This window comes from Mobula hypostoma, chromosome 6 (genome assembly GCF_963921235.1).
Source record: "Mobula hypostoma chromosome 6, sMobHyp1.1, whole genome shotgun sequence".
NCBI lineage: Eukaryota > Metazoa > Chordata > Chondrichthyes > Myliobatiformes > Myliobatidae > Mobula > Mobula hypostoma.
Window position 1 is genome coordinate 44,167,851 of NC_086102.1, and position 14,243 is coordinate 44,182,093.

The 14,243-nt window shown below is 43.5% G+C and overlaps 1 protein-coding gene across 2 annotated transcripts in view; it reads right to left on the reverse strand.

Annotated features, from left to right (window-relative positions):
- Window positions 1-14,243, reverse strand: part of ttf2 (transcription termination factor, RNA polymerase II) — a 98,612-nt gene that overhangs the window by 4,796 nt on the left and 79,573 nt on the right. The window lies entirely within an intron of this gene.

Genomic DNA, 14,243 nt, shown 5'->3' on the forward strand with positions numbered 1-14,243 from the left:
GCACACGGTATTGGGGGTAAGGTATTGGTGTGGGTGGAGAATTGGTTAGCAGACAGGAAGCAAAGAGTGGGAATAAACGGGACCTTTTCAGAATGGCAGGCGGTGACTAGTGGGGTACCGCAAGGCTCAGTGCTGGGACCCCAGTTGTTTACAATATATATTAATGACTTGGATGAGGGAATTAAATGCAGCATCTCCAAGTTTGCGGATGACACGAAGCTGGGTGGCAGTGTTAGCAGTGAGGAGGATGCTAAGAGGATGCAGGGTGACTTGGATAGGTTGGGTGAGTGGGCAAACTCATGGCAGATGCAATTTAATGTGGATAAATGTGAAGTTATCCACTTTGGTGGCAAAAATAGGAAAACAGATTATTATCTGAATGGTGGCCGATTAGGAAAAGGGGAGGTGCAACGAGACCTGGGTGTCATTATACACCAGTCATTGAAAGTGGGCATGCAGGTACAGCAGGCGGTGAAAAAGGCGAACGGTATGCTGGCATTTATAGCGAGAGGATTCGAGTACAGGAGCAGGGAGGTACTACTGCAGTTGTACAAGGCCTTGGTGAGACCACACCTGGAGTATTGTGTGCAGTTTTGGTCCCCTAATCTGAGGAAAGACATCTTTGCCATAGAGGGAGTACAAAGAAGGTTCACCAGATTGATTCCTGGGATGGCAGGTCTTTCATATGAAGAAAGACTGGATGAACTGGGCTTGTACTCGTTGGAATTTAGAAGATTGAGGGGGGATCTGATTGAAACGTATAAGATCCTTAAAGGGATTGGACAGGCTAGATGCAGGAAGATTGTTCCCGATGTTGGGGAGGTCTAGAACGAGGGGTCACAGTTTGAGGATAGAGGGGAAGCCTTTTAGGACCGAGGTTAGGAAAAACTTCTTCACACAGAGAGTGGTGAATCTGTGGAATTCTCTGCCACAGCAAACTGTTGAGGCCAGTTCATTAGCTATGTTTAAAAGGAAGTTAGATATGGCCCTTGTGGCTACAGGGGTCAGGGGGTATGGAGGGAAGGCTGGGTTCTGAGTTGGATGATCAGCCATGATCATAATAAATGGCGGTGCAGGCTCGAAGGGCCGAATGGCCTACTCCTGCACCTATTTTCTATGTTTCTATGTACAGACAATTATCCTGCAAGTACTGGATTAAATTTGTAGCTGATTACAGTTTAGTGATATGTAATATTTGTAACTTCACTGTTCAAGTTATCATTTAACTTTTTTACCCTAAAATATTTTTGTACTTGGCTACACCAAAATACATTACAATTTTGTTTGATTTTTTTGTTTGGTCTTTGTAACCTTACCTTCCACATGCATATATGGAGCTTTACTGTATTACCAATAAATATAAATGGACAAATTGTTGTGATCCAGTGGTTGTTACTTACTTCTATTTCACCATTGTTTAATGCCCAGTTAATCTCCGAAACTGCTTAATAATTTCCTCTTACTTCCATAGTTTTAGTTATAACTACCAACCCTAAATGTTGGTAACGCACATATAAAATACACCACAGTCATTGGGCAGTTGTTACTTCATAAAGAGACTTGGGTTAATTAGACATGACCCATCTCAAAGTATACATTGGCTATTTGGTTGGTTTGTGCTGTCCCCAAACCAGTTGGTAGATCTGCTTTTATAATTTCCTCATTTCTCTCACTTATAGATAATTGCATTGCTCATTGTGGTTGAAAATTTTTTAACTAAGGCACTCAAACCAGATGAACTACACCTAGGGTTAAAGAGGTAGCATTAGAGATTGGGAAGACGTTAATAATGATCTTTCAAAAAATCACTGGGCTCTGGCATGGTGCCAGAAGACTGGAAAATTGCAAATGTTACTCCACTTTTCAAGAAAGGAGGAAGACAGCATTAAAGGAAATTATAGACCAGTTAGCCTAACCTCAGGAGTTGTATATCAGTGATTTAGATGATGGAATAGGTGGCTTTGTTGCCAAGTTTGCAGACGGTACAAAGATTGGTGGAGGAGCAAGCAGTGTCAGGAAACAGGTAGGCTGCAGAAGGACTTGGGCAGATTAGGAGAATGGGCAAGAAAGTGGCAAATGAAATGCAATGTTGGGAAATACATGGTCATGCACTTTGGTAGTAGAAATAAATGTGCAGAATATTTTCTAAACGGAGAGAAAATCCAAAAATCTGAGATGCAAAGGGACTTGGGGGAGTGCTTGTGCAGAACACACTAAAGGTCAACTTGCAGGAAGAGTTGGTGGTGAGGAAGGCAAATGCAACGTTAGCATTCATTTCAAGAGGTCTAGAATACAAAAGCAGGGATGTGATATTGAGGCTTTAATAAAGCACTGGTGAGGCCTCATCTTGAGAATTGTGAACAGTTTTGGGCTCCTCATCTAAGAACAGATTAGCTGGCATTGGAAAGGGTCCAGAGGAGGTTCACAAGGATGATTCTGGAAATGTAAGGGTTATCATAAGAGGAATGTATGATGGCTCTGGGTCTGTACTTGCTGGAACTTAGAAGGATGAAGGGGGATCTCATTGAAACCTTTTGAATGTTGAAAGGCCTAGACAGAGTAGATGCGGAAAGGATATTTCCCATGGTGGGAGAGTCTAGGGCAAGAGGGCACAGCCTCAGGATAGAGAGGTGTCCATTTAAAACAGAGCTATGGAGGAATTTCTTTAACCAGAGGGTAGTAGTGAATTTGTGGAATTTGTTACCACAGGCAGCTGTGGAGGCCATGTCGTTTGGTGTACTTAAGGCAGAGCTTAGTAGGTTCTTGATTGGACACGGCATCAAAGTTTACGGGGAGAAGGCTGCGGAGTGGGGCTGAGGAAGGGAAAGAAGGATCAGCCATGATTGAATGGTGGAGCAGACTCAATGGGCCAAATGGCTTAATTCTGCTCCTATGTCTTTTGGTCAAATACATCTCTTCTTTCAAAAACCATGAAGTAGAACCGGTCCTAGGCATTTGAGTTTTATTACATTTGTTTCTATTTTTACTGAATCTGAATTTGAGATTCCCTGGAACTTTTCTGCTCTTGCTTGGACAATGATAAATAACAATTCAACAAGCTTGTTCCTTATTTTCATTTTCAATGTAACCAAATTGATTTAAGCCTTTGACTGTCTAACTTCCATGGTGTTTAGGTTTCTTATCCCTCAAGGTTCTTTTCATATTCCTTTTTAAAATTATCATATCATTTTTCCTTAACCTATACTTTACATTGCTTAGCCCCCTAGATATACAGTTTGTTTATCATTTAAAGGCCTTATCTGTGCTTGGGTTGCTTCGCAACTTTCGTCAACCATGGCTATTCAATTTGGTCGGTACAGCTGTGCTCCCTGAAGGCGTACATACAGTTTCTGTGTTCAAAAATGAAAGTTTTTAACTATCTTGCCGTTTATCCGTAGTTTTACCAGATGTGTTTTGACATGTTGCCTCTCATTCCTTTAGTTAGCCTTAAAACATCAAAACCTGAATTACGCAAACAACCTGAATTACCTTGATTTTTAAAAAACTGAAAGCTTGAATAAACACTCTCTTCACTGCTAACAGTTACCATTAACAAAATTTAGTTCATTCCTCACTATCTGTGAAAGTAGAAATGCTAAATTGCTGTTATCTATACCATTCTGACTGCAAACTGAATTGTGGTGCTAGAGTACAGCAGGAAAGTGTAAAATTGCACTTCTTGCCCACAATTTATGGTGTAAAATTGACTCACACCCTTCCTCAGGAGATAGTCAGCTGGTGGCATAGTGGCATCAGCGCCAGATTTCGGAGTGAAGGCTCCCGAGTTCGAATCTAGCCGGCTCCCTTGCACGCTTTCCATCTCTGTTGGGTTGAGTGTCGAGCTAGCAACTCAGCCTCATAAAAACAAGAAAGCCTGCTAAAAAAAACACTGTCATGACGGTGTCCCAATGACTCCACTCGGAGTTAAGGGCTTTCTTCTTCTTCTTCAGGAGGTGATACAGGAAGAGCTTTCCTTTTGATCTGAACTTTAATAGCTGCAAAGACTGCCAGTAAGTATGATATAGTTTCTGTATTTTTTTTGGGGGGGTGGTTTAAAATGTCCAAAACTTTGTATTTTAGGATTTTTTAAATATGTTGCATTTTAAATTTTAAAGCTTTGTTTCTACAGGTTTCATAAACATACAGATTTTGATAGTTCTGGCTAAGCCCAGCAGTGTGCTTTGCATTTGATAGATTTATTTCTTCTTTTGTGGGTAGGGTTAGCTTTGGATGTCTTGCTTATTTTGTTTGAGACTTTTTGCATGTGAATTTACTGATCATCATCTCCATCCTGCATGCTTCCCAAGGGAGGACCACTTCAGATGAGTTGGTAGTTTATAAAGAATTACTGGTGAATTCTTTTGTCTAAGCTTAAAATTTGACTGCCCGAAAATTATCTTTTCTGATTCTAGTTATTCTACTGCTGGTCCACAAATTAAAACAACTCTCATTCTTCAATATTGACTACAGTACAAAATGGATTCCAATGTCTTTGTTGCTTCTACTATTCTCACCCTTACTCCCAGTTGCCACTCATTCACCCAGTAACTGGGAGTAAGCCCATCTGAACGACAGGTCAAACAAGCACTTTGTCTACACTGGGACGTCATCTACAAAATGCATCTCTGGAACTCAAAGTTTTAACAGCACGCCAAAACTCTCAACATCTATCATCAGAAAAGGCACGTTTCTACCCAATCTCATACTGTTTCCTAACCTGGAAATCACCGTTTCTCCATTGGTCCAAACCCTGAACTACTTACCCAAAATACAAATACCTTCAATAGCAGTAGTTCAGCAGTTCACCACTAGCTTCCAGGGCACTTAGGGATGGGCAGTAAATGCTGCCCTTAATATAAATTGAAAAAGAAATCTGGACATTGGTCATACTCTAAACATTCTAAATTTGTATACATTGACTGTTTACTTCTCTCCATAAATACTCTTTGACCTGCGCAGTTCCTCTTGCATTTTGTGTGTTTACACTCTGGATTTCCAGCGTCTGCAGAATCTGTGTTTAAGATAATAAATGTAGCAGTACCTTCAGTACCAAATAAAGTGGTCACTGAGTGTACATTAGAGGTCTCCTGCTGCTGTAGCCCATCCGCGTCAAGGTTTGATGTGCTGTGCTTTTGAAGATGCTCTTCTGCACACCACTGTTGTAACATGTGGCTGTTACTGTTGCCTTCCTGTCAGCTTGAATCTGTCTGGCCATTCTTCTCTGACCTTGCTCATTAACAAGGCATTTTCACACACAGAACTGTAGCTCATAGAATATCTTTTTTTAGCTCCATTCGCTGTCAACTCTAAACACTACTGTGTGTGAAAATTGCAGGAGATCAGCAGTTCCTGAGGTGCTCAAACCACCTCGTCTGGCACCAGGAATCATTCCATGGTCAAAGACATATACATCATATTTCTTCTGCATTCTGATGTTTGGTTTGAATAGAGCTTTGACCAGTGGCCATTCCACACATCAGAAGTTTGGAGAGGAGGTAACTTCAATCAAGTCCACTTCCTGAGGATGAAAGGCAGGAGCAGGTTGCGGCAGCGTAATAGATCTTTGATCAGTGGCCACTCAGCTTTTGGGATTGATTAGTAAAAGCAAATTAAAGGAAGGCAGGGGCAAGCACGGTGGCTATTGCTGCAGCGGCCATCGTCTGAGTGGACCAAGTCAAAGGCTTTAGTTCTTCAAGGCTTCTGCGAAGAGAGGCTTCACTCAGAGAAAGCAAAGGAAAGAAAAGCTCAAGTTTATTTCCTTCTCTTCTTTAGGACATTAAGAGATGCAAGGCACAATAGTGAAATGGTTCTCTTGTGGGGACACGGGAAGGCAGGGAGGCCTCCAGTGTCCCTGATGACAACAACTGTGAGAAGTGCGTGCAGTTGCAGTTTTAACAAGCCACGTTAGTAAGATCTGGAAGTGGATGAACTCCGATCATTCAGGAGGCTGAAGAGGTGATAGATAGGCCATATAGACAGGTAGTTGCACCCAGGGTGCAGGACACAGGAAACTGGGTAACAGTCAGGAAAGGGAAAGGGGTTAAGGAGCCAGTGTAGAGTACCCCTGTGGCCATCCCCTTCAACAACAAGTGTATCACTTTGGATACTGTTGAGGGGGTGTGACCTAACAGAGAAAAGTCACAGTGGTTGGGCCTCTGGCACTGAATCTACCTTTGTGATTCAGAAGAGAAGGTGGGGGAAGTGGCATGTGGTGATCAAGGATTTGTTAGGGGAACTGACAGGCGGTTCTGTGGGCGAGAATGACATTCTCAGACGATTTGTTGCCTCCTGGATGCCAGTGTCCGGGATTATCTTGGATCGAGCCCTCAGCATTCTTAAGTGGGAAGAGAACAGCCAGAAGTTGTGAACCATTTAGGATGAGTGATGAGGGAGGTTGCGGAATTAGCTGCTAAGTTATAGGGCAGGACCTCCAGGGTTGTGATCTCAGGATTGCTACCCATGCCACATGCTAGTGAGGCTAGAACTAGGAAGATTATACTGTTTAACATGTGGCTATGGAGTTGGTGTAGGAGGGATGACGGCAAAGCAGAGATGGCTGAAGTTTCTGGGAATAGTTCACAAGGCACAGGATAGATATGTCCACAGAGGAAGAAGTTCTCAAATGGCAGAGGTAGGCAAAAGTGAGTGGGTAAGTTGGATGATTGGGAAGCTTTTAAAATCCAACAAAAGGCAACTTAAAAAGCTATAAGAAGGGAAAAGGTGAAAAAGGAGGACTGACAAGCCAATAATATAAAGCAGGATACCAAAACTTTTTTTTTCAGTTATATAAAGAGTAAAAGGGAGGTGAGAATTGATACTGGACCACTGGAAAATAATGCTGGTGAGGTAGTAATGGGGGACGAAGAAATGGCAGATGAACTTAATAAGTACTTTGCATCTATCTTCACTCTGGAAGACACCAGCAGTGTGCCAGTGGTCTGTGAGTGTCAGGAAGCAGGGTGCTATTGCTATTACAAAGGAAAAAGTGCTAGGCAACCTCAAAGGTCTGAAGGTGGATAAGTCACCTGGGCCAGATGGATGACATCCCAGAGTCCTGAGAGAGATTACTGAAGAGATAATGAAATATTGGTCATGATCTTTCAAGAACCACTTGATTCTGGCGTGGTTTCTGTAAAGTGAAATCTTGCCTGACAAATCTATTAAGAGTTCTTTGAGGAAGTAACAAGCAGGGTGGACAAAGAAGAGGCAGTGGATGTCATTTACTTGGATTTTCAGAAGGCATTCGATAAGGGGCTACACATGGGACTGCTTAACAAGATAAAATCCTATGGCTTTACAGGAAAGATACTGGCATGGATAGCGGAATGGCTGACAGGCAGGAGGCAGCGAGTAGGAATAAAGGGGCCTTTTCTGGTTGGCTGCCAGTACTAGTCGTGTTCAGTATTAGGACCACTGCTTTTCACGTTGTTTGCCAATGATTTAAATAATGGCATTGATGGCTTTGTGGAAAAATTTGTAGATACAAAGATGGGTGGAGGGGTAGGTGGTGCTGAGGAAGCAATACGATTGCAGGAGGACTTAGACAACTTTGTAGAACGAGCAGAAAAAGTGGCAGATGGAATACAGTGCTGGGAAATGTATGATAATGCACTTTGGTAAAAGTAACAATAGTGCACACTATTATCTAAATGGAGAGAAGGTTCAAACATCAGAGGTGCAGAGGGACTTAGGAGACCTCATGCAAGACTTCCAGAGGTTAATTTACAGGTTGAGTCTGTGGGAAAAGGTGGCAAATGTAATGTTGGCATTTATTTCAAGGGGAATAGAATATAAAAGCAAGGAGATAATGCTGAGCAGTTAGAAGGCACTAGAAAGACTTCACGTAAGAGTACTGCCAACAGTTTTGGGCACCATATCTTCGGAAAGGATGTGTTGTCATTGGATAAAGTCAGAAGAGGTTCACGAGGATGATTCTGGGAATGAAAGGCTTAACATATGAGGAGCGTTAGGCAACTTTGGGTCGGAACTCACTGGAATTTAGAAGAATGTGTAGGGATCTCATTGAAACCTATGGAATGTTGAAGGGACTAGATAGGGTGGATGTGGAAAAGATGGGGGTGTCCAGAACTGGAGGGCACAGCCTCAGAATTGAGGGGCAACCCTTCAGAACAGAGGTAAGGAAGAATTTTTTTTTTAGCCAGAGAGTAGTAAATCTGTGGAATGCTCTGCCACAGACTGTGGTGGAGGCCAAGTCTGTGCATATATTTAAGGTGGAAGTTGATCATTTCCAGATCGGTCAGGAGATACAGCAAGAATTCAGGTGTACAGGATGAGTGGGATCTGGGATCAGCCATGATGGAATAGTGCAGCAGACTCGATGGACTGAATGGCATAACCCTGCTCCTATGTCTTATGGTCCTGGGGAGTGGTGGGGGCAGGCACAGGTGGTTTTTGGATCATCAGGCTCTCTTCCAGGGAAGGTGGGACCTGTACAGGAGGTATGGTTTGCACCTGGACTGGATGGGGACAAATATCCTAGTGGGAAGCATCTCTAGGAAGAGGTACAGTCGATGTTTCAGGCCGAGACCCTTCATCAGGATTAACTGAAGGAAGAGCTAGTAAGAGATTTGAAAGTGGGAGGGGGAGGGGGAGATCCAAAATGATAGGAGAAGACAGGAGGGGGAGGGATGGAGCCAAGAGCTCCATCCTCCCGCCACCCCACTAGGAATAGGGTTCCCTTGGTCCTCACCTACCACCCCACCAGCCTCCGGGTCCAGCATATTATTCTCCGTAACTTCCGCCACCTCCAACAGGATCCCACCACTAAGCACATCTTTCCCTCCCCCCCCCCCAGCTTTCTGCAGGGATCGCTCCCTACGCCACTCCCTTGTCCATTCGTCCCCCCCATTCCTCCCCACTGATCTCTCTCCTGGCACTTATCCTTGTAAGTGGAACAAGTGCTACACATGCCCTTACACTTCCTCCCTTACCACCATTCAGGGCCCCAGACAGTCCTTCCAGGTGAGGTGAGACTTCACCTGTGAGTCGGCTGGGGTGATATACTGCGTCCGGTGGCCTTCTATATATTGGCGAGACCCGATGCAGACTGGGAGATCGTTTTGCTGAACACCTACGCTCTGTCTGCCAAAGAAAGCAGGATCTCCCAGTGGCCACACATTTTAATTCCACATCCCATTCCCATTCTGACAAGTCTATCCATGGCCTCCTCTACTGTAAAGATGAAGCCACACTCAGGTTGCAGGAACAACACCTTATATTCTGTCTGGGTAGCCTCCAACCTGATGGCATGAACATTGACTTCTCTAACTTCCGCTAATGCCCCACCTCCCCCTTGTACCCCATCCGTTATTTATATACACACATTCTTTCTCTCACTTTCCTTTTTCTCCCTCTGTCCCTCTGACTATACCCCTTGCCCATCCTCTGGGTTTTCCCCCCCTCCCCCTTTTCCTTCCCCCTGGGCCTCCTGTCCCATGATCCTCTCATATCCCTTTTGCCAATCACCTGTCCAACTCTTGGCTCCATCCCTTCCCCTCCTGTCTTCTCCTATCATTTTGGATCTCCCCCCCCCTCCCACTTTCAAATCTCTTACTAGCTTTTCCTTCAGTTAGTCCTGACGAAGGGTCTCGACCTGAAACGTCCACTGTACCTCTTCCTAGAGATGCTGCCTGGCCTGCTATGTTCACCAGCAACTTTGATGTGTGTTGCTTGAATTTCCAGCATCTGCAGAATTCCTCGTATCCCAACAGGAAGGTTTGTTAATGCTGCATGGTGGGGATTAAACTAGAGTTGCAGGAGAATGGGAACAAGAGTGCCAGGAACAGTGGAGAGGTTCTGGAGGCAGTCGTTGATAAGACTTCAGACAAAGTTAGGAATCAAAAGGTTGAGCATGCTGTGACTAATGTCTTCAGGCGCCTACATTTCAACGCAAGAAGTATTGTAGGAAAAGGCAGATAATTGTGCTGAAAATGAGGTGGCTGGTTTACAAACAGAGACAATATGTAGTGAGGAGAGGCTGTTGAGAGAGCAAAACTGCAGCGAACAGGAGCTGCAACGTAAAAGGCAGACAAAAATCAAAAAGGGTAAATACAGGACTGACGATGTTGTATCTGAATGCTCACAGTATATGGTATAAGGTAGATGAACTTGCAGCACAGTTGCAGATTGGCAGGTATAGTGTTGTAGGCATCACTGGCTGAAAGATTATAGCTGGGAGCTTAATGTCCAATTATACACAATGATTCGAAAGGATAGGCAGGAAGGCAGAGGGGGTGGTGTTGCTCTATTCGTAAAACATGAAATCAAATCATTAGAAATAGGTGACATAGGGTTGGAAGGTGTTAAATCATTGTGGATAGGGCCAAGGAACTGCAAGTGTAAAAAGACCCTGCTGGGAGTTGTATACAGACCCCCAAATAGTAGTAAGGATGTTGCTTACAAATTACAAAGGAGATAGAAAATGCATGCCAAAAGGGCAATGTCATGGGGACTTCAGTATGCAGGTAAATTGGGAAAATAAGGCTGGTGTTGGATTTCAGGAGGGAAAATTTCTTGAGTGCCTATGAGATGGCTTTTTTGAGCAGCTTGTGATTGAGCCCGCCAGGGGATCAGTTATTCTGGATTGGGTGTTGTGCAATGAACCAGAATTGATTGGAGAGCTGAAGGTAAAAGAACCCTTAGGGGCAAGTGATCATAATACGATCAAATCCACCATGAATTTTGAGAAAGAGAAGATAAAGTCAGATGTATCATTATTACAGAGGAGTAAAGGGAATTACAGAGGCATGAGAGAGGAATTGGCCAGAATTATATAGAGGGACCAACTAGAGGGGATGCAATATTGGATCTCCTGTTAGGAAACGAGTTAGGACAAGTGACGGAAGTCTGTGTAGGGGAGCACTTTGGTTCCAGTGATCATAACACCATTAGTTTCAACTTGATCATAGACAAGGATCGATCTGGTCCTAGGGTTGAGGTTCTGAACTGGAAGAAGGCCAAATTTGAAGAAATGAGAAAGGATCTAAAAAGCGTGGATTGGGACAGGTTGTCCTCTGGCAAAGGTGTGATCGGTAGGTGGGAAGCCTTCAAAGGAGAAATTTTGAGAGTGCAGAGCTTGTATGTTCCTGTCAGGATTAAAGGCAAAGTGAATAGGAATAAGGAACCTTGGTTCTCAAGGGATATTGCAACTCTGATAAAGAAGAAGAGGGAGTTGTATGACATGTATAGGAAACAGGGAGTAAATAAGGTGCTTGAGGAGTATAAGAAGTGCAAGAAAATACTTAAGAAAGAAATCAGGAGGGCTAAAAGAAGACATGAGGTTGCCTTGGCAGTCAAAGTGAAGGATAGTCAGCTTTTACAGGTATATTAAGAGCAAAACGATTGTAAGGGATAAAATTGGTCCTCTTGAAGATCGGTGGTCGGCTATGTGCGGAACTAAAGGAAATGGGGGAGATCTTAAATAGGTTTTTTGCATCTGTATTTACTAAGGAAACTGGCATAAAGTCTATGGAGTTAAGGGAAACAAGTAGTGAGATCATGGAAACTGTACAGATTGAAAAGGAGGAGGTGCTTGCTGTCTTGAGGAAAATTAAAGTGGATAAATCCCTGGGACCTGACAGGGTGTTCCCTTGGACCTTGAAGGAGACTAGTGTTGAAATTGCAAGGGCCCTGGCAGAAATATTTAAAATGTCGCTGTCTACAGGTGAGGTGTCGGAGGATTGGAGAGTGGCTCATGTTGTTCCGTTGTTTAAAAAAGGATCGAAAAGTAACCTGGGAAATTATAGGCCGGTAAGTTTAACGTCGGTAGTAGGTAAGTTATTGGAGGGAGTACTAAGAGACAGAATCTACAAGCATTTGGATAGACAGGGACTTATTAGGGAGAGTCAACATGGCTTTGTGCGTGGTAGGTCATGTTTGACCAATCTACTGGAGTTTTCGAGGAGGTTACCAGGAAAGTGGATGAAGGGAAGGCAGTGGATATTGTCTACATGGACTTCAGTAAGGCCTTTGACAAGGTCCCGCATGGGAGGTTAGTTAGGAAAATTCAGTTGCTAAGTATACATGGAGAGGTGGTAAATTGGATTAGACATTGGCCCAATGGAAGAAGCCAAAGAGTGGTAGTAGAGAATTGCTTCTCCGAGTGGAGGCCTGTGACTAGTGGTGTGCCACAGGGACCAGTGCTGGGTCCATTGTTATTTGTCATCTATATCAATGATCTGGATGATAATGTGGTAAATTGGTTCAGCAAATTTGCTGATGATACAAAGGTTAGAGGTGTAGTAGACAGCGAGGGAGGTTTTCAAAGCCTGCAGAGGGACTTGGACCAGCTGGAAAAATGGGCTGAAAAATGGCAGATGGAGTTTAATACAGACAAGTGTGAGGTATTGCACGTTGGAAGGACAAACCAAGGTAGAACATACAGGGTTAATGGTAAGGCACTGAGGAGTGCAGTAGGACAGAGGGATCTGGGAATACAGATACAAAATCCCTTAAAAGTGGCATCACAGGTAGGTAGGGTCGTAAAGAGAGCTTTTGGTACATTGGCCTTTAATAATCAAAGTATTGAGTATACGAGCTGGAATGTTATGATGAGGTTGTATAAGGCATTGGTGAGGCCAAATCTGGAGTATTGTGTTCAGTTTTGGTCACCAAATTACAGGAAGGATATAAATAAGGTTGAAAGAGTGCAGAGAAGGTTTACAAGGATGTTGCCGGGACTTGAGAAACTCAGTTACAGAGAAAGGTTGAATAGGTTAGGACTTTATTCCCTGGAGTGTAGAAGAATGAGGGGAGATTTGATGGAGGTATATAAAATTATGATGGGTACAGATAGAGTGAAGGCAAGCAGGCTTTTTCCACTGAGGCAAGGGGAGAAAAAAACCAGAGGACATGGGTTAAGGGTGAGGGGGGAAAAGGTTAGAGGGAACATTAGGGGGGGCTTCTTCCCACAGAGAGTGGTGGGAGTATGGAGTGAGCTGCCAGACGAGGTGGTAAATGCGGGTTCTTTTTTAACAGTTAAGAATAAGTTGGACAGATACATGGATGGGAGGTGTATGGAGGGATATGGTCCGTGTGCAGGTCAGTGGGACTAGGCAGAAAATGGTTCGGCACAGCCAAGAAGGGCCAAAAGGCCTGTTTCTGTGTTTTTCTATGGTTTCTAATTAACTGGAAAAGGACACTGGCAGGGATGACGGTGGAGCAGCAATGGCTGGAATTTCTGGAAGCAATTTGGAAGGCACAGGATATACTGTATACATCCCAAAGAGGAAGATGTATTCTAAAGGCAAGATGCCATAACCGTGGTCGACATGAGAAGTCAGAGCTAGCATAAAAGCTAAAGAGAGGACACGTAATACAGAAAAAATTATTGAGAAGTTCGAGGACTGGGAAGCTTTTAAAAACAAACAGAAGGCAACCTAAATAGTCATTAAGAAAAAAAAGATGGAATACGAAAGAAAGCTAGCCAGTAATACTAAAGAGGATACCAAAATGTTTCTTCAGATACATAAAGTGTAAAAGTCAAGAGCAGATATTGGACCGTTGGAAAATAATGCTGGAGAGGTAGTAACGGGGGACAATGAAATAGTGGACGAACTGAATAAGTATTTTGCATTAGTCTTCACTGTGGAAGACACTAGCAGTATGGTGGGGAAAGTTTCAAGTGTTAGGGGGCATGAAGTGTGTGAAGTTACCATAACTAGAGAGAAGGTTATGGTGAAACTGAAAGGACTGAAGGTGGATAAGTCAGCTGGACCAGATGGTGTACAACCCAGGGTTCTGAAAGTGGTGGCTGAAGAGATCGTGGAGGCATTAGTAATGATCTTTCATGAATCACTAGATTCTGGAATGGTTTCTGAAGACTGGGAAATTGCAAATGTCACTTCACTCTTGAAGAAGGGAGAGAGGCAGAAGAAAGAAAACTATAGGCCAGTTAGTTTGACCCTGGTGGTTGGGAAGATGTTGGAGTTGATTATTAAGGATGAGGCTTCAGTGTACTTGTATGCATATGATAAGACAGGTCGTGGTCAGCATGGTTTTCTCAAAGGAAAATCTTGCCTGAGAAACTTGTTGGAATTCTTCAAAGAAATAACAATCAGGATAGACAAAGGAGAATCAGTGTATGTTGTGTACTTGGATTTTCAGAAGGCCTTTGACAAGGTGCCATACATGAGGCTGCTTAACAAGCTACAAGCACATGGTATTACAGGAAAGATTCTAGCACAGATAAAGCAGTGGCTGATTGGCAGGAGGAAAGAGTGGGA